The sequence below is a fragment of the Danio rerio genome, chromosome 4 (assembly GCF_049306965.1).
Source record: "Danio rerio strain Tuebingen ecotype United States chromosome 4, GRCz12tu, whole genome shotgun sequence".
In the NCBI taxonomy this organism is placed as follows: domain Eukaryota; kingdom Metazoa; phylum Chordata; class Actinopteri; order Cypriniformes; family Danionidae; genus Danio; species Danio rerio.
The window spans coordinates 56,365,043-56,387,942 of record NC_133179.1 but is presented as its reverse complement, the minus strand read 5'-3'; the positions used below and the strand labels follow the sequence as shown (position 1 = coordinate 56,387,942).

General features: G+C 39.5%; 2 protein-coding genes, 7 non-coding genes and 2 pseudogenes across 10 annotated transcripts in view; all 11 read right to left on the bottom strand.

The window, feature by feature from the left end:
- The window catches only part of LOC137491103 (uncharacterized), a 1,183,352-nt gene that overhangs the window by 961,856 nt on the left and 198,596 nt on the right, over positions 1-22,900 (bottom strand). The window lies entirely within an intron of this gene.
- The window catches only part of LOC137489733 (uncharacterized), a 281,585-nt gene that overhangs the window by 101,703 nt on the left and 156,982 nt on the right, over positions 1-22,900 (bottom strand). The window lies entirely within an intron of this gene.
- On the bottom strand, positions 5,372-5,442 carry trnag-gcc (transfer RNA glycine (anticodon GCC)). The gene has a single exon. It is a non-coding gene; the product is annotated as a tRNA-Gly (tRNA).
- trnag-gcc (transfer RNA glycine (anticodon GCC)) lies at positions 8,394-8,464 on the bottom strand. Its single transcript has one exon. It is a non-coding gene; the product is annotated as a tRNA-Gly (tRNA).
- LOC137489855 (U6 spliceosomal RNA) lies at positions 16,377-16,450 on the bottom strand (annotated as a pseudogene).
- On the bottom strand, positions 16,871-16,977 carry LOC137489853 (U6 spliceosomal RNA). The gene has a single exon (XR_011009214.1). It is a non-coding gene; the product is annotated as a U6 spliceosomal RNA (small nuclear RNA).
- On the bottom strand, positions 17,386-17,492 carry LOC137489860 (U6 spliceosomal RNA). The gene has a single exon (XR_011009218.1). It is a non-coding gene; the product is annotated as a U6 spliceosomal RNA (small nuclear RNA).
- LOC137489857 (U6 spliceosomal RNA) lies at positions 17,916-18,022 on the bottom strand. Its single transcript, XR_011009215.1, has one exon. It is a non-coding gene; the product is annotated as a U6 spliceosomal RNA (small nuclear RNA).
- Positions 18,441-18,547, bottom strand: LOC137489859 (U6 spliceosomal RNA). The gene has a single exon (XR_011009217.1). It is a non-coding gene; the product is annotated as a U6 spliceosomal RNA (small nuclear RNA).
- On the bottom strand, positions 18,971-19,077 carry LOC141384218 (U6 spliceosomal RNA). The gene has a single exon (XR_012405273.1). It is a non-coding gene; the product is annotated as a U6 spliceosomal RNA (small nuclear RNA).
- Positions 21,886-21,959, bottom strand: LOC137489856 (U6 spliceosomal RNA; annotated as a pseudogene).

Below are 22,900 nucleotides of genomic sequence, written 5' to 3'. Positions count from 1 at the left end.
CAATCATATATAAAATAAATTAAAATTGTTACAACTGCAACAAGGAGCAAGGAGCAGTACAAAAGATCTACATCAAAGGACAAACAAAACATTATGGGTCTGCACTTTTTCCACTTACAACAATGAATGTGATATACCCATTAGTAAAATAAAGTTCACAACATCAGAGAAAGAACAATGTAAATCAGCTTTGTAAAATAAAATATCTTCTAGAACAATAGGGGGGACTTAAATCCTCTTTAATGAAAGCCAAGGATGGATGTCAAACCAGAATTTAAAAGTAAATTCACAAGAAAAAAAAGTGATTGAGTGTTTTTGGAGCAGATCTACACTTGTCAACATCAAAGTTAAATCTTTTTTGAATAAACTCGTTCACATGGTATATCCTGAATAAAATTCTGTAATGAGTTTACTTAACCTTAGGTGCTACAGGATATTTAAGAGAAAAGGTAAAAGCTTTGTCCTCTACTAAGGGTTTAACAACTCCTAGATGATAACACTTAAAATCACCCATTATAAGGCGTGTTGTAAATAAGCTTGTTGTTATATTTACTATCAAAAATATCAACATTGATAATTTTAAAGACGGAAGAAAAGTTACAAGTGTACATGGGGGATCAAAATAATTACTTTGAATTAACCTAAACAAAGCAATAGGTATAGCCTCGCTAATTTTAATATAACCTTTATCTGTGATTTTAACTCTATATTTATTTAAAAATTCGTTATGAGATAGTAGCAGTCCATTTTCATCTAACAAATCATTAATAAATATAATGCCTTTATTGTACCAGTCACTTCTAAACAATGATTTTCTGTTAATAATAACAGCCCTTTTATTTCAAAGAGTGGATTTATGAGGGGAAAATTATAGGTAAATATAATTTTCCAAAAAAGTAGTTCTTGCTATTGAAAATTAGACAGCATCAAAGGAAGTTTTGAACAATCATAATCATATCTTAATACAAATTCAAGGCCACCATTTTTTTAAACAAATTATTTGGGATATGATACCATATTGAATAAGGCTTAAACACTGTTTCAACCATTTAACTCTAAAAGTGCAATGAAGACATTCAAAATTAATAGCTTTCAAACCTCCATATTCTTACTCTTTGATCATATGATTCTTACGTAAATAATGTGATTTATTTTTACAAATAAATGTAAAAAATGTTAAATTAATAGATTTAACTATTTTGGGAGGAGTATATAAAGGATAAGTTAAATATATAATTTTAGATAATCCCTCAGTCTTAGTCAAAAGAATTTCACCCAATATGGAAAGGTCTCTAGCTAGCCAATGATTTAGGGATTTTTTCATCCCTTCCATTTTAGTATTAAAATTTGCACATTCTCTATTAACAGAATTTTTGGTGATGGTAACTCCCAAGTATTTAACTTCTTCTTTTACTAGAATACCCTCTAACTCTCTTAAAGTACAATTCTGAATAGTTAATATTCCACATTTTCTTAGGTTTAAGGTGAGTTCAGAAGCTTTAGGAAACAGAAACTTTGACAAGAGCTAAAAGGAGCACCTCCCTATTTTTAAGAATTAATAGAGTGTCATCAGCAAACTGACTTAAAGTAAAAGTCCTACCAAGTATATTAATACCTAAAGTGTACTCTGATTTTTTTTAATATAATGACATAAGTTCAACAGCTATATTAAAAAGTAAAGGTGAGATGGGACATCCTTGATGGATTAATCTTTTGATGTAAACTCTAGGAGATGATCCTGAATTCAGGGATTTACCACTGAATATATCAGTATAGAACATGGAAATTACCCTACAAAAGCTCGGACCAAACCCAAAAGTTTCTAAAGACTTTCTAAAGACAAAAAAGGATGCTCAAGGGTATCAAATGCCTTGAAAAAGTCTAGAAATAGAAATATACTTGTCTGAGGAATTAAATACCTATAATCGAGCATATCAACTATCATTCTGAATACTTCTCACTTTAATGAAAGCTGATTGTATTTCATTAATTATCTCGCCTATACCTTTTTTTGAGTCTATTGAAAATACATGAGAGAGCTATTTAAAATCATTGGACAAAAGAGTTATGGGTCTCCAATTGTCTAAAAATAATTTGTTTTTGCTTGGCCATGAAACTAAAATTATTAAATTCTGCTTCATAGAAGTCGATAGTTCTGCTTTGTCTTTACTTTTCTTAAGTGCTTCAAAAACTAAAAATCTCATCTCTGGCCAAAAATGTTTATGAAACTCAACTGTAATTCCGTATATGCCTGGATTTTCCATTGGATATTTTAGAAATAGCAACATCAAGTTCAGAGATAACAATGTCAGATTCCATCATTTCACAAAAGCTGTCATCTATAATAGGAACTTTATCTTTTGAAAAGGAAAAGAAAAAGTCACAATCACCCTCATTAAATTTTGATTTACATAATAATATGAATAGATGTGATCATCAATCAAAGTTTTCTCTTCACTTACATCGTTATTTATGCTAAGTTTATTAATAGTTTTTGAAGATTGCCTTTGCTTTACTAATTTAAAAAAAATATATATATGAAGAATTTTTCTCCCCCTCCTCTATCCATTTCACTCTAGATCGTAAAGCTCCTTTAGCTTTCTCTGTATAATAGTAATCTAACTCTGATGGCAAAATATGAAGTTCATTTTGTTCTATATCTCCAAGAAAATCTTTATCACCAGGGTCATTTAATCTAGATAAAACTGTTAACTGTCTTTTTTTCCTAACAGAGGAAAACAATAGCTCATTACAGCAGAGCCATTTTTAACTTGATTTATTTTTAATTTGAGAAAAGCATGTGGCAAAAGAAAAAGAAAACCAAGCGGCAAATAGGGAGAAAAGCATTTGCCAAATGCTTATTTAAAAAGCTGTTTAAAATGTGTTTTGTGATTTATTAACCCAAATTTTTACTGTTTGATTAATCAGCCTTTAAAACATGAATTAAATAAAAATACAGTAATAAAAGTGTCTATTTATTTATACATTTAAAATGTTTTTGTAATGCATTGTTTTATTGCCTAATTAAATGACTTTTAACCATCTGGGGTCTGAGGGTGTTTTGGGGCTCTGGAGAAGTTTTGACATGCACTGACATTTGTGTTGTTTTCAGTATCTTAAAAACATTTTAATGGCTAATGTGTGATAACACTGTAAACAGCACAAGTTGGTTTACAATAATACCTAAGCAGCATGTTTGTATGTGTTTGTGTTTTTGAGAAAGAAACGTTTATGCGTGTTTAGTGAAAAACTAAAATTTTGAAATCCCTGAAACAAGGCCGTGAAACACACAGAGAACATTTGTGCACAAGACTTTTGACAACTGGATCTGGTAGTCTAGTGTTTTTGCTTCAAAATGATGTGAGAATCATCTTGTTCACTTACTCACAAAAAAACAATTCTATGAATTAAAACTTCTAAGTCACTTTCTGTGTGAAAATAGTTTATGCGAGAAGGCGTGAACTATCATTACTATGCAGTGAGTAACACCAGAGAAGACAAAGACCTGCATAATGAGCCATCAGACAGGTATGTGACTAAGAGTTTCAAGAAAGAATCTGAGAAAAAATAAGTTTATTTATATATTTTAATTTTTGAATTGTTTATTTTTATATTATTTTTATATTGTGCTTCTTCACCCGTGTAGCATGCCATCGTTCAAACAAAATAAGTAACTATAATAAAGCTTGTCGTTTGATGCCATGTCTCGGGGAGCGTTTACATTATCACCTGGCTGGCTCACCTCAGTTCATTTCCATATGAAATGCGCCTTCACTGGGGGCGGGATCATGTTCGCTGTAATGAGGCAACAGGAGAATCAGTACCTGCCCTTACTTTTATACGAATTACTTGAAAGATTATTTGTTTTCGACTTATATTGGTTAATGCAAAAGTAGACATATCAAGCTTTCTTTAGAAACATTTCACATGTTTCTTTGTCGAGTATTTGCTGAGATTCAGTTCATTTTAATGACGTGTTTTTCCTGACACAGTCTACTGTTGCGCGCTCCTCATGCAGGCTGTTTGTAATGTCAAAGCTTCGTGGGCCTGGTCGCAATAACTCTAATGAGCTCAGACTAAGAAGCTAGACATAGCGTTGCTTTCATACTGATTACTTTATCAAACAATATTTGTTTTCAACATGCATAGCTGCGTTTAAAAGTAGACACTTCAAGCTTTATAAAGATATGTGTCTCGTGTCTGGGTGTATTGTTTTCGCGGAGTTTCAGCGCATTTTGCTGACACGTTTCTAAAAACAGTTCACGGAGAGAGAAAAGACAGAATGCCTATACTGTTTATTATCCTTGATTTGCAAAAGCACACACATTTGTTTTTGTCGTGAGTGTACACATTTAAAAGTAGACACCTAACAGATTCGATTGATGTATTGATCTTATCTGTACGATCAAAACTGAAAGCGAAATTTAGGTTCATTTCAGCTCAATGAGATAAAAACTTGTCAGAACGCGTATTCGCTGTCTTCGACCACAGGGGGTTAAAAACACAATTTAAACATATCTATTTATTTGTCCATTTAAATTGTGATTTATGTATATACATTTTTATGCTGGGCGAAGCAGTGGCGCAGTAGGTAGTGCTGTCGCCTCACAGCAAGAAGGTCGCTGGTTCAAGCCTCGGTTCAGTTGGTGTTGCTGTGTGGAGTTTGCATGTTCTCCCTGCATTCACGTGGGTTTCCTTAGGGTGCTCCAGTTTCCACCACAGTCCAAAGACATGTGGTACAGGTGAATTGGATAGGCTAGAGTGTGTGTGTGTGTGTGTGTGTGTTCCAGACATGGGTTGCGGCTGAAAGGGCATCCGCTGTGTAAAAACTTGCTTGATAAGCTGGAAGAGTAGCAACATAAAACAGGAATTGTAGCAACATAAAACAGGAATTGCATTGGCCAGGAATGGGAGCCAGGTCTCCCACGTGGCAGGCAAGAATTCTACCACTGAACCACCAATGCTGATATGCTCATACTGCTGTCCTAGTGGGGTGTGATTGCTGCAAGGCTGATACCCAGAGCTGGAAGAGCAGCTACACAAAACAGGAATTGCATTGGCTGGGAGCCGGGCCCAGGTCTCCCACGTGGGAGGCGAGAACTCTACCACTGGACCACCAATGCTGATATGCTTATACTGCAGCCCCAGTGGGGTGTGATTGCTGCAACGCTGTTACCCAGAGCTGGAAGAGTAGCAACACAAAACAGGATTTGTAATGGACGAGAATCGGACTACGGTCTTCCGCGTGGCAGGGTGAGAAATCTACCACTGAACAACCAATGCTGATATGTTTAAGCTGCAGCCCTAGTGGGGTGTGATTGCTGCAAGGCTGATACCCAGAGCTGGAAGAGTAGCAACACAAAACAGGAATTGCATTGACCGGGAATCGGACCCGGGTCTCCCGCGTGGCAGGCAAGAATTCTACCACTGAACCACCAATGCTGATAAGCTTATGCTACAGCCCTAGTGGGGTGTGATTGCTGCAAGGCTGTTACCCAGAGCTGGAAGAGTAGCAACTCAAAACAGGAAAAGCATTGGGTGGGAATTGGACCCGGGTCTCGCGTGTAGCAGGCAAGGTTCCTACCACTGAACCACCAATGCTGACCTATGTTGTTCCTTGCCTTTGTATTGTGTGAGTGCTAAAGGGCCGTCAACCAGAGCTGAAAAAGGAGCCACACAAAACTGCATTTGTATTAGCCAGGAATCGACTCAAGGTCTCCCGCGTTGCTGGCGAGATTTCTACCACTGAACTAGCAATGATGATATGCTTATACTCCAGCCCTAGTGGGTTGTGATTGCTGCAAGGCTGTTACCCAGAGCTGGAAGAGTAGCTACACAAAACAGGAATTGTAATGGACGGGAATCGGACCATGGTCTTTTGTGTGGCAGGCAAGCAATCTACCACTGAACCAACAAAGCTGACTTGCTTATACTACAGCCCTAGTGTGGTGTGATTGATGCAAGGCTGTTACCCAGAGCTGGAAGAGTAGCAACACAAAACAGGAATTGCATTGGCCGGGAAACAGACCTGGGTCTCCCGCGTGGCAGGCAAGAATTCTACCACTAAACGAGCAATGCTGATCTATGTTGTTCCTTGCCTTTATGTTGTGTGAGTGCTAAAAGGCCATCACCCAGAGCTGGAAGAGTAGCTACTCAAAAATGCACATGTTTTAGCCGGGAATCGACTCTATGTCTCCTATGTGGCAGGCGAGCATTCTACCACTGAACCACCAATGCTGATATGCTTATTCTGCAGCTCTAGTGGGTTGTGATTGCTGGAAGGCTGTTACCCAAAGCTGGAAAAGTAACAACACAAAACAGGAATTGGAATGGACGGGAATCGGACCAGGGTCTTCCGCGTGGCAGGCGAGAAATCTACCACTGAACCACCAACGCTGATATGGTTATTCTGCAGCCCTAGTGGGGTGTGATTGATGCAAGGCTGTTTTTCCAGAGCTGGAAGAGTAGCAACACAAAACCACACTTGCATTGTCCGGGAATCGGACCTGGGTCTCCCGCATGGCAGGTGAGAATTCTACCACTGAACCACCAATGCTGATATGCTTATACTGGATCCCTATTGGGGTGTGATTGCTGCAAGGCTGTTACCCAGAGCTGGAAGAGTAGCAACACAAAACAGGAAATGCATTGGCCAGGAATCGGACCCGGGTCTCCCGCGTGGCAGGCAAGAATTCTTCCACTGAACCACCAATGCTAAGCGATGTTGTGTTTTGCCTTTTTGTTGTGTGAGTGCTAAAAGGCTGTCAACCACAGCTGGAAGAGTAGCTACACAAAACAGGAATTGCATTGGCCGGGAATAAGACCCAGGTCTCCCACGCGGCAGGTGAGAATTCTACCACTGAACCACCTATGCTGACCGAAGTTGTTTTTTTGGCTTTGTGTTGTGTGAGTACTTAAAGGCTGTCAACCAGAGCTGAAAAAGGAGCCACACAAAACCACACTTGTATTAGCTGTGAATTGACTCTAGGTCTACTCTGTGGCAGGCGAGGATTCTGCCACTGAGCCATCAATGCCTACCGATATAGTTTTTTGCCTTTGTAGTGTGTGAGTGCTAAAAGGCCGTCAAACAGAGCTGAAAAAGGAGCCACAAAAGAACGCACTTGTATTAGCCAGGAATCGACTCTAGGCCCACCGCGTGGCAGGTGAGAATTTTACCACTGAACCACCAATGCTGATATGGTTTTACTACAGCCCTAGTGGGGTGTGATTGCTGCAAGGCTGATATCCAGAGCTGGAAGAGTAGCAACACAAAACAAGATTTTCATTGGCCGGGAATCGGACTCGGGTCTCCCGCGTGGCAGGCGAGAACTCTACCACTGAGCCACCAATGCTGACCCATGTTCTTCCCTGCCTTTGTGTTGTGTGAGGGCTAAAAAGACGTCAACCAGAGCTGAAACAGGAGCCACACAAAACCGCGCTTGTATTAGTCGGGAATCGACTCAAGGTCTCCCGCGTAGCAGGCGAGAATTCTACCACTGAACCACCAATACTGATATGCTTTATTGCGCCCCTAGTGGGGTGTGATTGCTGCAAGGCTGTTACCCAGAGCTGGAAGAGTAGTAATACAAAACACGAACTGCATTAGCTGGGAATCGGACCCGGGTCTCCCTCTTCGCAGGCGAGAATTCTACCACTGAACCACCAATGCTGAAATGCTTATTCTGCAGCCCTAGTGGGGTGCGATTGATGCAAGGCTGTTACCCAGAGCTGGAAGAGTAGCTACACAAAACAGGAATTGTAATGGATGGGAATCGGACCAGGGTCTTCTGTGTGGCAGGCAAGAAATCTACCACTGAACCACCAATGCTGATAAGCTTTTACTGCAGCCCTAGTGGGGTGTGATTGCTGCAAGGCTGATACTCAGAGCTGGAAGAGCAGCAACACAAAACAAGAATTGCATTGACCAGTAATCGGACCCAGGTCTCCCGCGTGGCAGGCGAGAATTCTACCACTGAACCACCAATGCTGATATGCTTATGCTACAGCCCTAGTGGGGTGTGACTACTGCAAGGGTGTTACCCAGAGCTGGAAGAGTAGCAACACAAAACAGGAAATGCATTGGCTGGGAATTGGACCCGGGTCTCGCGCGTGGCAGGCAAGGTTTCCACCACTGAACCACCAATGCTGACCCATGTTCTTCCTTGCCTTTGTGTTGTGTGAGTGCTAAAAGGCCGTCAACCAGAGCTGACAAAGGAGCCACACAAAACTGCATTGTTATTAGCCAGGAATCGACTCAAGGTCTCCCACGTGGCAGGCGAGATTTCTACCACTGAATCAGCAATGCTGATATGCTTATACTGCAGCCCTAGTGGGTTGTGATTGCTGCAAGGCTGTTACCCAGAGATGGAAGAGTAGCAACACAAAACAGGAATTGCATTGGCCGGGATTCGGACCCGGGTCTCCCGCGTGGCGGGCGAGAATTCTACCACTGAATCACCAATGCTGACCCATGTTCTTCCTTGCCTTTGTGTTGTGTGAGTGCTAAAAGGCCGTCAACCAGAGCTGAAAAAGGAGCCACACAAAACTGCATTTGTATTAGCCAGGAAGCGACTCAAGGTCTACCGCGTGGCAGGTGAGAATTCTACAACTAATCCACCAATGCTGATATGGTTTTACTGCAGCCCTAGTGGGTTGTGATTGCTGCAAGGCTGTTACCCAGTGCTGGAAGAGTAGCAACCAAAATCAGAAGGTGCATTGGCCGGGAAACGGACCTGGGTCTCCCGCGTGGCAGGCAAGAATTCTACCACTGAACGACCAAAGCTGACCCATGTTGTTTCTTTGCCTTTATGTTGTGTGAGTGCTAAAAGGCTGTCAACCAGAGCTGAAAAAGGAGCCACACAAAAATGCATTTGTATTAGCCAGGAATCGACTCAAGGTCTCCCGCGTGGCAGGCGAGATTTCTACCACTGAACCAGCAATGCTGATATGCTTATATTGCAGCCCTAGTGGGTTGTGATTGCTGCAAGGCTGTTACCCAGAGCTGGAAGAGTAGCAACACAAAATAGGAACTGTAATGGACGGGAATCTGACCAGGGTCTTTCACAAGGGAGGCGAGAAATCTACCACTGAACCACCATTGCTGATATGCTTATTCTGCAGCCCTAGTGGGGTGTGATTGATGCAAGGCTGTTACCCAAAGCTGGAAGAGTAGCAACAAAAAACAGCACTTGCATTGGCCGGGAATCGGACCCGGGTCTCCCTCGTGGCAGGCGAGAATTCTACCACTGAACCACCAATGCTGATATGCTTGTACTGCAGCCCTAGTGGGGTGTGATTGCTGCAAGGCTGTTACCCAGAGCTGGAAGAGCAGCAACACAAAACAGGAATTGCATTGGCCGGGAATCGGACCCGGGTCTCCCTCGTCGCAGGCGAGAATTCTACCACTGAACCACCTATGCTGACCGATGTTGTTTTTTGGCTTTGTGTTGTGTAAGTGCTAAAAGGCAGTCAACCAGTGCTGAAAAAGGAGCCACACAAAATCGCACTTGTATTAGCCGAGAATCGATTCTAGGTCTACCATGTGGCAGGCGAGAATTCTACCACTGAACCACCAATGCTGATAAGCTTTTACTGCAGCCCTAGTGGGGTGTAATTGCTGCAAGGCTGTTACCCAGAGCTGGAAGAGTAGCAACACAAAAAAGGAATTGCATTGGCTGGGAATCAGACACAGGTCTCCGGCATGGCAGGTGAGAATTCTACCACTGAACCACCAATGCTGATATGCTTATGGTGCAGCCCTAACGGGGTGTGATTGCTGCAAGGCTGTTACCAAGAGCTGGAAGAGTAGCAACACAAGAGAGGAATTGCATTGGACAGAAATCGGCCTCGGGTCGCCCGCAAGGCAGGCAAGAATTCTACCACTGAACCACTAATGCTGACCCATGTTCTTCCTTGCCTTTGTGTTGTGTGAGTGCTTAAAGGCCTTCAACCAGAGCTGGAAGAGGAGCCACACAAAACAGCAATTGCATTAGCAGGGAATCGAACCCAGATCTCCCACATGGCAGGCAAGATTTCTACCAAAACCACCAATGTTGATATGGTTATGCTACTGCCCTAGTGGGGTGTGATAGCTGCAAGGCTGTTAGCCTTCCAGCTGGAACAGTAGCAACACAAAACAAGAATTGCATTGGTCGGGAATCAGACCCGGGTCTCCTGCATGGCAGGCGAGAATTCTACCACTGAACCACCAATACTAACCAATGTTGTTTCTTGCCTTTGTGTTGTGTGGCTGCCACAAGGCTGTTACTTGCAGCTGGAAGAGTAGCAACACAAACGAGCAACTGCATTGGCCGGGAATCGGACCTGGGTTTCCCGCCTGGCAGGGGAGAATTCTACCACTGAGCCTCCAATCCTGAAACACATGTTCTCCTGCTGAAGGATTCGGATTTCTGCTTTCCAATCTGTCTCATCATGGACCAACGTTTATCCTTTTTTCATCATCTTGTTACTTATGATTTTTTTTTATTAAATATAATTATATGATCATTTGAATGAGTATTTACTGTGAAATGATTTTAATTAATGAATAAGTTAACACATTGCTTAATATAAGAATGTTCAGTGCATTTGCCTGTCTCTTTATAACTTTTTTCAGAAGCCACCAAACTAGGTCAGAGGTCACAGAGACCTTAAGTGGAACTGAGGGCTGAGGACTGGAATCAAATGTCTCTATTGTTATTTCTATGAGTTAATACTATCTAAAATGTCTAAAGTGATTTTGCTGTTTTTACGGTTAATTATTTTAAAGTGATTCTACTTTTTATTCAAGATAGACTTTGTATAGTAAGATTATAACTGCCTGAATGTAGATTATACAAATTTTTAACCAGTTTTGATAAAGATGGCTGAGAGTACACTCAGCCTTGAATAAGAAACAGATTATACTTTAGGTGTGTGTTCTATTTGATTGTTGATCCGTTTCACAGGTCTGGAGTCAGCTTCAATCAGTCTAAGGGATGTCTGACATTTATGCTTAAACGTGCAGCAGGTGATTATCTTCAGAAACAATTTTTGTTCTGGTTGAAAGTCTCTTCATAGTCCAATAGTAATGATTACAGTAAATTATCTAAATGTGTTTATATGTATTTTTTTATCCTGGGTAAAGCATAAACCTAAAAAAATGTTCATCCAATTAAATAGAGTCGGACTATAATCTCCCATAATTCCGATAAGCAGGTCAGGCTGTCTGTCAGCAAATGTAGATTCGGACTTCTGCGCATCTGTTCACGCAGATATGCCATTAGCGTGTGTGCTTTTATATTAACTTTGGTCATTTTTGAACAATGATAGCCTTCCTATACTGTTTATCGCTACACTGAATATTCACTCTGAAATAGCATGTAAGTGTGGTTAAGTAATAAATGTAATTCCTGCATGGCGCTGGCACTAACTAACTGGCAAATGACATGAACTAGTGGGGTTGTCTGTCTGCTGTTGTGACGCGGTGCGCGCGTTCGCGATTTCAGGGGGTGTGGCTTTAAATCACAGTCCCTCGCCGCCGTCCAAAGATAATATGCTAAGCGGTTAGCATTTTGGCAGATCACCTACTGCACCTTTAAGATATTGTTCAGAATATACGCACAAACCCCACGTGGAAATTCACCTAGTCTATCTGTGTTTTAACCAATCAGGCTATAACACCTATATGTATGACGCAGTTAATGACGTTATGTGAGAGTATAATTGTTATTGATTGGTGATTGTAAGCAGAGCGGCCTAGGAACTCATTGCGAGAGTTGAAGCTGGTTTCAGCTGATGAAACTGCAAACTATCTTCTGTAAACTTGATTTATTTATTTAAATCTCTGACTCTGGCTCTTTTTTATATACCTGACTGGTCATTCTTTGGGTTAAACTGTATACTATCCCTACAGTTTTGATGGACGCGTGGCACTTGTTTACTGGTGACACCATTGATCAATCAACAAAAAGAAATGTAGAAAGATTTAAAATATTATAGACTAGGGATGGTCTGTGGAGTAGTGGGTAGTAACGGAAAGCTGTTGGGTTCTCATTCAGACGTGAATGAAAGGCAAAATTTTGTGGTAGCTTTGTGTGGAATCCCCTTGTCAGCTGGTGCATTTTGCGGTACACCTATAACGATAGTAATAAGTATAACAGTAGTTGAGGGGTGTACCTCCTCCACCCAGAGTTAAGTACTCAGTGACGGGTGTGTAAGAGGCTTTTAGGACATTCTCGGGGATAAAACTTGGACTGGTTTTTATTTAGTAGTGGACTAAATTAACCCGAGATTGTAATTAGTTCCACCACTGCTATCTTGCTGTTTCACAGACAAAAGGGCCCGAATCCTAAGAATAGAGTAGGTCAGATTATTAGGGAAAGAAATAGTTAAATAAATAAATAAATTCTTAAATAACATCTTGATCGGTATCCATTAGATAGTAGTGGCCACAAAAGTCAGACAAGAAACCTAGAAATATTAGGGCGAGGTTGATTGATCAATGATGCACCAGGAGCAATCCCGAAAAAAATATGACCCTAACTGGATTGGACCGATCTGGACAGTATCCACATCTTGGGATGGTTTGCAGATTAATCAAGCAAAAGCTAAGCGCTGTTAGTAAGATTTCATTCTCAATTTCTTGTTGCTTTTGGTGTTAAACTCTGATATAAAAAGAAACAGATGAGAGCAGAATGCAGTAAATGGCTCAGCTAAGCTCTTAGGTTTAAAATGATTTTAGAACCGATTTTAAGATAAAAAATGCCTTTGGCAATTAATTGTCAATGAAAAGCTAAAATCTAAATATTGAGTGTCTAGTAGCCAAAAACTAAGCACAGAAACTGACAGTAACATTATGGGAGTAAAGAATAGCGTATGTTTTGTCTTAGAAGATAAGATTCTGTGTGAGTGCACTGCTATCTTGATTTAGCCCTCACCATGACTTTTGACTTTTGGCTGTAAAAGTAACAGAGACATGTCTGTATAAAAAATGTGCCATGTAAGTCTGTGCAAACAAGCAGCTTTATGGTTGGATTTAAATATTTTTAGTAATATATAAGTAACATAAATGGGGGTTGAAATAATACTTTGATGGATGCAGTTAACCCCTGAAAGATCTAAAACTGTTGTTGACTGTAACAGCATTACTTTGAAAAAGCATGTCAACTCTGTTTTATATGTTTTAGGACGGGCTTGAGTAAAAGATTACAATAAAATTATGTTATTGAAGTTAATGTTATGTTTAATGTATGTTTAAATTGAGTAAACATAGATTAACAGTTCTGGATTGCTCAAAACTCTCTTTCTCTCTTATTAGATATCAGCTATGAGCTGCTATCTGCCTGTTCCATGAAAACTGATAATCACAGTGTTCAGTTGGAAATGACATTATGTCAGAGTATAATTGTTATTGATTGGTGATTGTAAGCAGAGCAGCCTAGGAACTTATTGCGAGTGTTGAAGCTGGCTTCTGATGATGAAACTGCAAACTGTCTTAGGTAAACTTGATTTATTTATTTATTTGAATCTCTGACTCTAGCTCTTCTTCATCTATCAGACTGGTCATTCTTTGGGTTAAACTGTAAACTATCCCAACAGCTAAAACCCTGCTCATGCACCATTTGGAATCGTAAAAACCCTTTTGTCTTTTCTCCTTTCTATCCTAGAGCCATGTTCCCACTTGTATCCCGTGGTTTACAGAGCTTTGGCCCTGTCAGTGCTAGGCACACTGATTGATGCAGTAGGTCACCAAGTTTATGGACGGGGGGAAATTAGAGTGTCAGGATAGCCTATGGCAAAGTCCCACTAAAGCAAGGGCTTTGGAAGTGCATTAGCACAACAAAACAAACGATCAGAGCATCCCACATTCGTTTTCACCATGCATGTAGACTTTCCAGTTGACCCAGCAGCACCTCCCACGATTTGCTAAATCCATCCTCATGCACCATTTGGAATCGTGAAAAGCCTTTTGTCTTTTTTCATTTCTGTACTTTTACCCATGCACTAAAAAAGCAAAATGGAGTGCTTCACGGATTTGCGTGTCATCCTTTCGCCTCTTGCGGGAGAATCTTCGGTTCCCTTCCCGTTCCACAGTTCCACTTTCCCTTCTTCCTGATTGGCCCGACGTCTGGCTCGGGATTGGTCGACGCAAAGTTCCACAAAGCGTGCTTCCGAATTTGGTCATGTCATGTAGCGTGCCGTTGGCTCTTTTGAGAAAGTTCCACTGAACGTGCGCTCCGATTGGCCGCTGGGCGGGACCTCCAGGAAGCACGATTTATAAAGCGGTGCAGTGGAAAGAGGAAGTTAAAAAAGGAGACAAAACAGACTATAAAGACGACAAGCTTTGTTGTAAATGTTTATTTTGTTTGACAAAAAAATAGATATATAGATGTATATGTTTTAGGGCTTTATGATAGCATAGAAAAACGCGATTATTTCTAAAATAACATTTCCCTAGAAAAATGCATTTTTTCTGTGTTATTAAATCATTTACTTAATAATATTAAATGGTTAAAAGATATTGTTCAGATGCAATTAGCTCTAATTCTAAAAATTATAAGTCTAATAACACTGTCAAGGTGCAAACATTTAGTCTTTAAAACAACTAAGCAAGATAAATGTTTATTTTGTATAAAATAAATATAAATATACATGTACAAGTTGTAGGGCTTTATGATAGCATAGAAAATGCTATTATTTCTAAAATAACAATTCCCTACAAAAATGCATTGTTTTATCTGTGTTATTAAATCATTTACTTAATAATATTAAACAGTTAAAAGATATTGTTCAGATGCAAATAACTAATTTTAAAAATTAAGTCTAAGTCTAAAAACACTGTAAAGGTGCAAACATTTAGTCTTTAAAACAAATAGGCAAGATATTTTGACTCTTATTGGCTGTTGTCATTTTCTTTTTTCTTCTTAACTTCTGCTATTAGTGTTTATTTACAGCTCTGGGTTATGCTTTGAGCTGCTCTAGCATATAGCCGAGCAGCAACTACTGGGAAGGTAGTTTATAAAATAATAATTTATCATATGTTTGTGATTTTTTTTTTTTTAAATATTGCATAAACTGTTGTGATAATAAAATAATTTTACGCTATATTGTACTGCCCTAATATGTTAAAAGTATAAATGGTTATATATTTTGTGTAAATAAACATTTTTCTATTTTATTTCAAATCTCTGTGTACATTTCAGCTTTTTTTTTAAAGATTTGTTCAGTAGCTACAGTGTCCCAAGAGTGGGTTATCTGTTGTGACTCGAATAACTTTACACAATATTTATATTACACTTTACATTCATCATTTTTTCTATTCATTTATTGCAAACAAGTGTTAAAGGATAAAATAAAACTTGCAAAAATACACTGCGTACATATTCATGTGGTTGCTTTAATGTTATCATTGTGTAATTTAAAGGATGGTAATATTAGGGTTCTGTTTATTATTCATAAACAAGTTATAAACTGTAGTTTAGCTAACAGTAAAAATAAAAATGGTATAAAATTATATTGTAAATTTAAGTAAATGTTCAATGTAAATGCAGTAAAAAATATGTGTATATGTAAATATAACTGGAAACATTGATGTAAATGAAATATTTTAAAATATATTTAATTGAATTTTTAAATAATTTATTAAACTTTAAAAAATTGACAAACCTATTTAAATATCAATGCCTGAAATTTAAATTTGAAAGTATTTTAATTTAATATTTCTTATATCCTACAACCTAATATTTTTAGGTACTATATTTAGTTTAATCAGTTGTTTAAATATTTTATTATGTGTTATTTAATATTAATAAATAAGTTACCTGAACATTGCGGTCAATATAATTGACAAAATTCTAAAACATTTAAAAGTCAATATTTCAGTATGTTTATTATTGAACTATTAAAAAATATTATATTTCTTAAAAGGTGTGAAATATAAGTCCTAATTATAAAAACATTTTATCTAACTCACATGCAATTCAAATAAAGCTATATTTAGTTATGTTGCAAATAAACATACAATTATATTTGAATATAATGTAATACATTTATTAAAAAATAATACTTATTATTATATGTTACTCAATTCATTTAAAATGGATTTTCTTTTTCAAATTATGTAATATATGATATACAATGAGAGCAGTCTACAGCACATGGCTAATTAATATGCACCTGTCATACCCCAGAAAGCACATGGCTAATTATGCCAGTTCCCGCCTTTGATTTTTTTACCATATTGGGTAATTTCATTAATTTCAGCAAGCATGAGCACCTGTCAAGGTCTCAGGTGACCCCAGTGGGGTTCAGGGGTCACTACCTTGCAGTCTAAGGCCATGTGACGTCGAGAGGACTGCTGGGGGCCACAGGGTGGGGACAGAGAAGATCCATCAGGTTCCTTTGCGCAGGGGCCATGCTAATCGTCTCTGTATCGATCCAATTTTAGTATATGTGCCACCATAGCGAGCACAGACCAGTGGTCAGGCTCAGGGCATATGTACGCCTCGAGTCCCAGCAATGTTCCTCCAGGGTGGTGGGAACCGGAGAGCCATGTTCCCACTTGTATGCCGTGCACTACAGAGCTTTGGCCCTGTCAGTGCTAGGCACACTGATTGATGCAGTAGGTCACCAAGTTTATGGACAGGGGGAAATTAGAGTGTCAGGATAGCCTATGGCAAAGTCCCACTAAAGCAAGGGCTTTGGAAGTGCATTAGCACAACAAAACAAACGATCAAAGCATCCCACATTCGTTTTCACCATGCATGTAGACTTTCCAGTTGACCCAGCAGCACCTCCCACGATTTGCTAAACCCATCCTCATGCACCATTTGGAATCGTGAAAAGCCTTTTGTCTTTTTTCATTTCTGTACTTTTACCCACGCACTAAAACAGCAATATGGATCGCTTAACGGATTTGCGTGTCATCCTTTCGCAGGGACCATGCTAATCTTCTCTGTATCAATCCAATTTTAGTATATGTGCCACCGTAGTGAGCACTCAGGCTCAGGGCATATGTACGCCTCGAGTCCCAGCAATGTTCCTCCAAGGTGGTGGGACCTGGAGAGCCATGTTCCCACTTGTATGCCGTGCACTACAGAGCTTTGGCCCTGTCAGTGCTAGGCACACTGATTGATGCAGTAGGTCACCAAGTTTATGGACGGGGGGAAATTAGAGTGTCAGAATAGCCTATGGCAATCCCACTAAAGCAAGGGCTTTGGAAGTGCATTAGCACAACAAAACAAATGATCAAAGCATCCCACATTCGTTGTCACCATGCATGTAGACTTTCCAGTTGACCCAGCAGCACCTCCCACGATTTGCTAAACCCATCCTCATGCACCATTTGGAATCGTGAAAAGCCTTTTGTCTTTTTTAATTTCTGTACTTTTACCCACGCACTAAAACAGCAATATGGAGCGCTTCACGGATTTGCGTGTCATCCTTTCGCAGGGGCCATGCTAATCTTCTCAGTATCGATCCAATTTTAGTATATGTGCCACCGTAGCAAGCACGGACGAGTGGACAGGCTCAGGGCATATGTACGCCTCGAGTCCCAGCAATGTTCCTCCAAGGTGGTGGGACCTGGAAAGCCATGTTCCCACTTGTATGCCGTGCACTACAGAGCTTTGGCCCTGTCAGTGCTAGGCACACTGATTGATGCAGTAGGTCACCAAGTTTATGGACAGGGGGAAATTAGAGTGTCAGGATAGCCTATGGCAAAGTCCCAGTAAAGCAAGGGCTTTGGAAGTGCATTGGTTGCACAACAAAGCAAACGATCAAAGCATCCCACATTCGTTTTCACCATGCATGTAGACTTTCCAGTTGACCCAGCAGCACCTCCCACGATTTGCTAAACCCATCCTCATGCACCATTTGGAATCGTGAAAAGCCTTTTGTCTTTTTTCATTTCTGTACTTTTACCCACGCACTAAAACAGCAATATGGAGCGCTTCACGGATTTGCGTGTCATCCTTTCGCAGGGGCCATGCTAATCTTCTCTGTATCGATCCAATTTTAGTATATGTGCCACCGTAGCGAGCACAGACCAGTGGTCAGGCTCAGGGCATATGTACGCCTCGAGTCCCAGCAATGTTCCTCCAAGGTGGTGGGACCTGGAGAGCCATGTTCCCACTTGTATGCCGTGCACTACAGAGCTTTGGCCCTGTCAGTGCTAGGCACACTGATTGATGCAGTAGGTCACCAAGTTTATGGACGGGGGGAAATTAGAGTGTCAGGATAGCCTATGGCAATCCCACTAAAGCAAGGGCTTTGGAAGTGCATTAGCACAACAAAACAAATGATCAAAGCATCCCACATTCGTTGTCACCATGCATGTAGACTTTCCAGTTGACCCAGCAGCACCTCCCACGATTTGCTAAACCCATCCTCATGCACCATTTGGAATCGTGAAAAGCCTTTTGTCTTTTTTAATTTCTGTACTTTTACCCACGCACTAAAACAGCAATATGGAGCGCTTCACGGATTTGCGTGTCATCCTTTCGCAGGGGCCATGCTAATCTTCTCAGTATCGATCCAATTTTAGTATATGTGCCACCGTAGCGAGCACAGACCAGTGGTCAGGCTCAGGGCATATGTACGCCTCGAGTCCCAGCAATGTTCCTCCAAGGTGGTGGGACCTGGAAAGCCATGTTCCCACTTGTATGCCGTGCACTACAGAGCTTTGGCCCTGTCAGTGCTAGGCACACTGATTGATGCAGTAGGTCACCAAGTTTATGGACAGGGGGAAATTAGAGTGTCAGGATAGCCTATGGCAAAGTCCCAGTAAAGCAAGGGCTTTGGAAGTGCATTGGTTGCACAACAAAGCAAACGATCAAAGCATCCCACATTCGTTTTCACCATGCATGTAGACTTTCCAGTTGACCCAGCAGCACCTCCCACGATTTTCTAAACCCATCCTCATGCACCAATTGGAAACGTGAAAAGCCTTTTGTCTTTTTTCATTTCTATACTTTTACCCACGCACTAAAAAAGCAATATGGAGCGCTTCACGGATTTGCGTGTCATCCTTTCGCAGGGGCCATGCTAATCTTCTCTGTATCGATCCAATTTTAGTATATGTGCCACCGTAGCGAGCACAGACCAGTGGCCAGGCTCAGGGCATATGTACGCCTCGAGTCCCAGCAATGTTCCTCCAGGGTGGTGGGAACCGGAGAGCCATGTTCCCACTTGTATGCCGTGCACTACAGAGCTTTGGCCCTGTCAGTGCTAGGCACACTGATTGATGCAGTAGGTCACCAAGTTTATGGAAGGGGGGGCTGGGGGGGGGGAATTAGAGTGTCACGATAGCCTATGGCAATCCCACTAAAGCAAGGGCTTTGGAAGTGCATTAGCACAACAAAACAAATGATCAAAGCATCCCACATTCGTTGTCACCATGCATGTAGACTTTCCAGTTGACCCAGCAGCACCTCCCACGATTTGCTAAACCCATCGTCATGCACCATTTGGAAACGTGAATAGCCTTTTGTCTTTTTTCATTTCTGTACTTTTACCCACGCACTAAAAAAGCAATATGGAGCGCTTCACGGATTTGCGTGTCATCCTTGCGCCTCTTGCGGGAGAATCTTCGGTTCCCTTCCCGTTCCACAGTTCCACTTTCCCTTCTTCCTGATTGGCCCGACGTCTGGCTCGGGATTGGTCGACGCAAAGTTCCACAAAGCGTGCTTCCGAATTTGGTCATGTCATGTAGCGTGCCGTTGGCTCTTTGAGAAAGTTCCACTGAACGTGCGCTCCGATTGGCCACTGGGCGGGACCTCCAGGAAGCGCGATTTATAAAGCGGTGCAGTGGATAGAGGAAGTTAAAAAAGGAGACAAAACAGACTATAAAGACGACAAGCTTTGTTGTAAATGTTTATTTTGTTTGACAAAAAAATAGATATATACATGTATATGTTTTAGGGCTTTATGATAGCATAGAAAAACGCGATTATTTCTAAAATAACATTTCCCTAGAAAAATGCATTTTTTCTGTGTTATTAAATCATTTACTTAATAATATTAAATGGTTGAAAGATATTGTTCAGATGCAATTAACTCTAATTCTAAAAATTATAAGTCTAATAACACTGTCAAGGTGCAAACATTTAGTCTTTAAAACAAGTAAGCAAGATAAATGTTTATTTTGTATAAAACAAATATAAATATACATGTACAAGTTGTAGGGCTTTATGATAGCATAGAAAAAGCTGTTATTTCTAAAATAACATTTCCCTACAAAAATGCATTTTTTATCTGTGTTATTAAATCATTTATTTAATAATATTAAACAGTTAAAAGATATTGTTCAGATGCAAATAACTAATTCTAAAAATTAAGTCTAAAAACACTGTAAAGGTGCAAACATTTAGTCTTTAAAACAAATAAGCAAGATATTCTGACTCTGATTGGCTGTTGTCATTTTCTTTTTTCTTCTTAACTTCTGCTATTAGTGTTTATTTACAGCTCTGGGTTATGCTTTGAGCTGCTCTAGCAAATAGCCGAGCAGCAACTACTGGGAAGGTAGTTTATAAAATAATAATTTATCATATGTTTGTGATTTTTTTTTTTTTTAAATATTGCATAAACTGTTGTGATAATAAAATAATTTTACGCTATATTGTACTGCCCTAATATGTTAAAAGTATAAATGGTTACATATTTTGTGTAAATAAACATTTTTCTATTTTATTTCTAATCTCTGTGTACATTTCAGCTTTTTTTTTAAAGATTTGTTCAGTAGCTACAGTGTCCCAAGAGTGGGTTATCTGTTGTGACTCGAATAACTTTACACAATATTTATATTACACTTTACATTCATAATTTTTTCTATTCATTTATTGCAAACAAGTGTTAAAGGATAAAATAAAACTTGCAAAAATACACTGCGTACATATTCATGTGATTGCTTTAATGTTATCATTGTGTAATTTAAAGGATGGTAATATTAGGGTTCTGTATATTATTCATAAACAAGTTATAAACTGTAGTTTAGCTAACAGTAAAAATAAAAATGGTATAAAATTATATTGTAAATTTAAGTAAATGTTCAATGTAAATGCAGTAAAAAATAATATGTGTATATGTAAATATAACTGGAAACATTGATGTAAATGAAATATTTTAAAATATATTTAATTGAATTTTTAAATAATTTATTAAACTTTAAAAAATTGACAAACCTATTTAAATATCAATGCCTGAAATTTAAATTTGAAAGTATTTTAATTTAATATTTCTTATATCCTACAACCTAATATTTTTAGGTACTATATTTAGTTTAATCAGTTGTTTAAATATTTTATTATGTGTTATTTAATATTAAAGTTACCTGAACATTGCGGGCAATATAATTGACAAAATTCTAAAACATTTAAAAGTCAATATTTCAGTATGTTTATTATTGAACTATTAAAATATTTTATTCCTTAAAAGGTGTCAAATATATGTCCTGATTATAAAAAACATTTTATCTAACTGACATGCAATTCAAAAAAGCTATATTTAGTTATGTTGCAAATAAACATAGAATTATATTTGAATATAATGTAATACATTTATTAAAAAATCATACTTATTATTATTATATGTTACTCAATTCATTTAAAATGGATTTTCTTTTTCAAATTATGTAATATATGATATACAATGAGAGCAGTCTACAGCACATGGCTAATTAATATGCACCTGTCATACCCCAGAAAGCACATGGCTAATTATGCCAGTTCCCGCCTTTGATTTTTTTTACCATATTGGGTAATTTCATTAATTTCAGCAAGCATGAGCACCTGTCAAGGTCTCAGGTGACCCCAGTGGGGTTCAGGGGTCACTACCTTGCAGTCTAAGGCCATGTGACGTCGAGAGGATTGCTGGGGGCCACAGGGTGGGGACAGAGAAGATCCATCAGGTTCCTTTGCGCAGGGACCATGCTAATCTTCTCTGTATCAATCCAATTTTAGTATATGTGCCACCGTAGCGAGCACGGATCAGCAGTCAGGCTCAGGGCATATGTACGCCTCGAGTCCCAGCAATGTTCCTCCAAGGTGGTGGGACCTGGAGAGCCATGTTCCCACTTGTATGCCGTGCACTACAGAGCTTTGGCCCTGTCAGTGCTAGGCACACTGATTGATGCAGTAGGTCACCAAGTTTATGGACAGGGGGAAATTAGAGTGTCAGGATAGCCTATGGCAAAGTCCCAGTAAAGCAAGGGCTTTGGAAGTGCATTGGTTGCACAACAAAGCAAACGATCAAAGCATCCCACATTCCTTTTCACCATGCATGTAGACTTTCCAGTTGACCCAGCAGCACCTCCCACGATTTGCTAAACCCATCCTCATGCACCATTTGGAATCGTGAAAAGCCTTTTGTCTTTTTTCATTTCTGTACTTTTACCCACGCACTAAAACAGCAATATGGAGCGCTTCACGGATTTGCGTGTCATCCTTGCGCCTCTTGCGGGAGAATCTTCGGTTCCCTTCCCGTTCCACAGTTCCACTTTCCCTTCTTCCTGATTGGCCCGACGTCTGGCTCGGGATTGGTCGACGCAAAGTTCCACAAAGCGTGCTTCCGAATTTGGTCATGTCATGTAGCGTGCCGTTGGCTCTTTGAGAAAGTTCCACTGAACGTGCGCTCCGATTGGCCGTTGGGCGGGACCTCCAGGAAGCGCGATTTATAAAGCGGTGCAGTGGATAGAGGAAGTTAAAAAAGGAGACAAAACAGACTATAAAGACGACAAGCTTTGTTGTAAATGTTTATTTTGTTTGACAAAAAATAGATATATACATGTATATGTTTTAGGGCTTTATGATAGCATAGAAAAACGCGATTATTTCTAAAATAACATTTCCCTAGAAAAATGCATTTTTTTCTGTGTTATTAAATCATTTACTTAATAATATTAAATGGTTGAAAGATATTGTTCAGA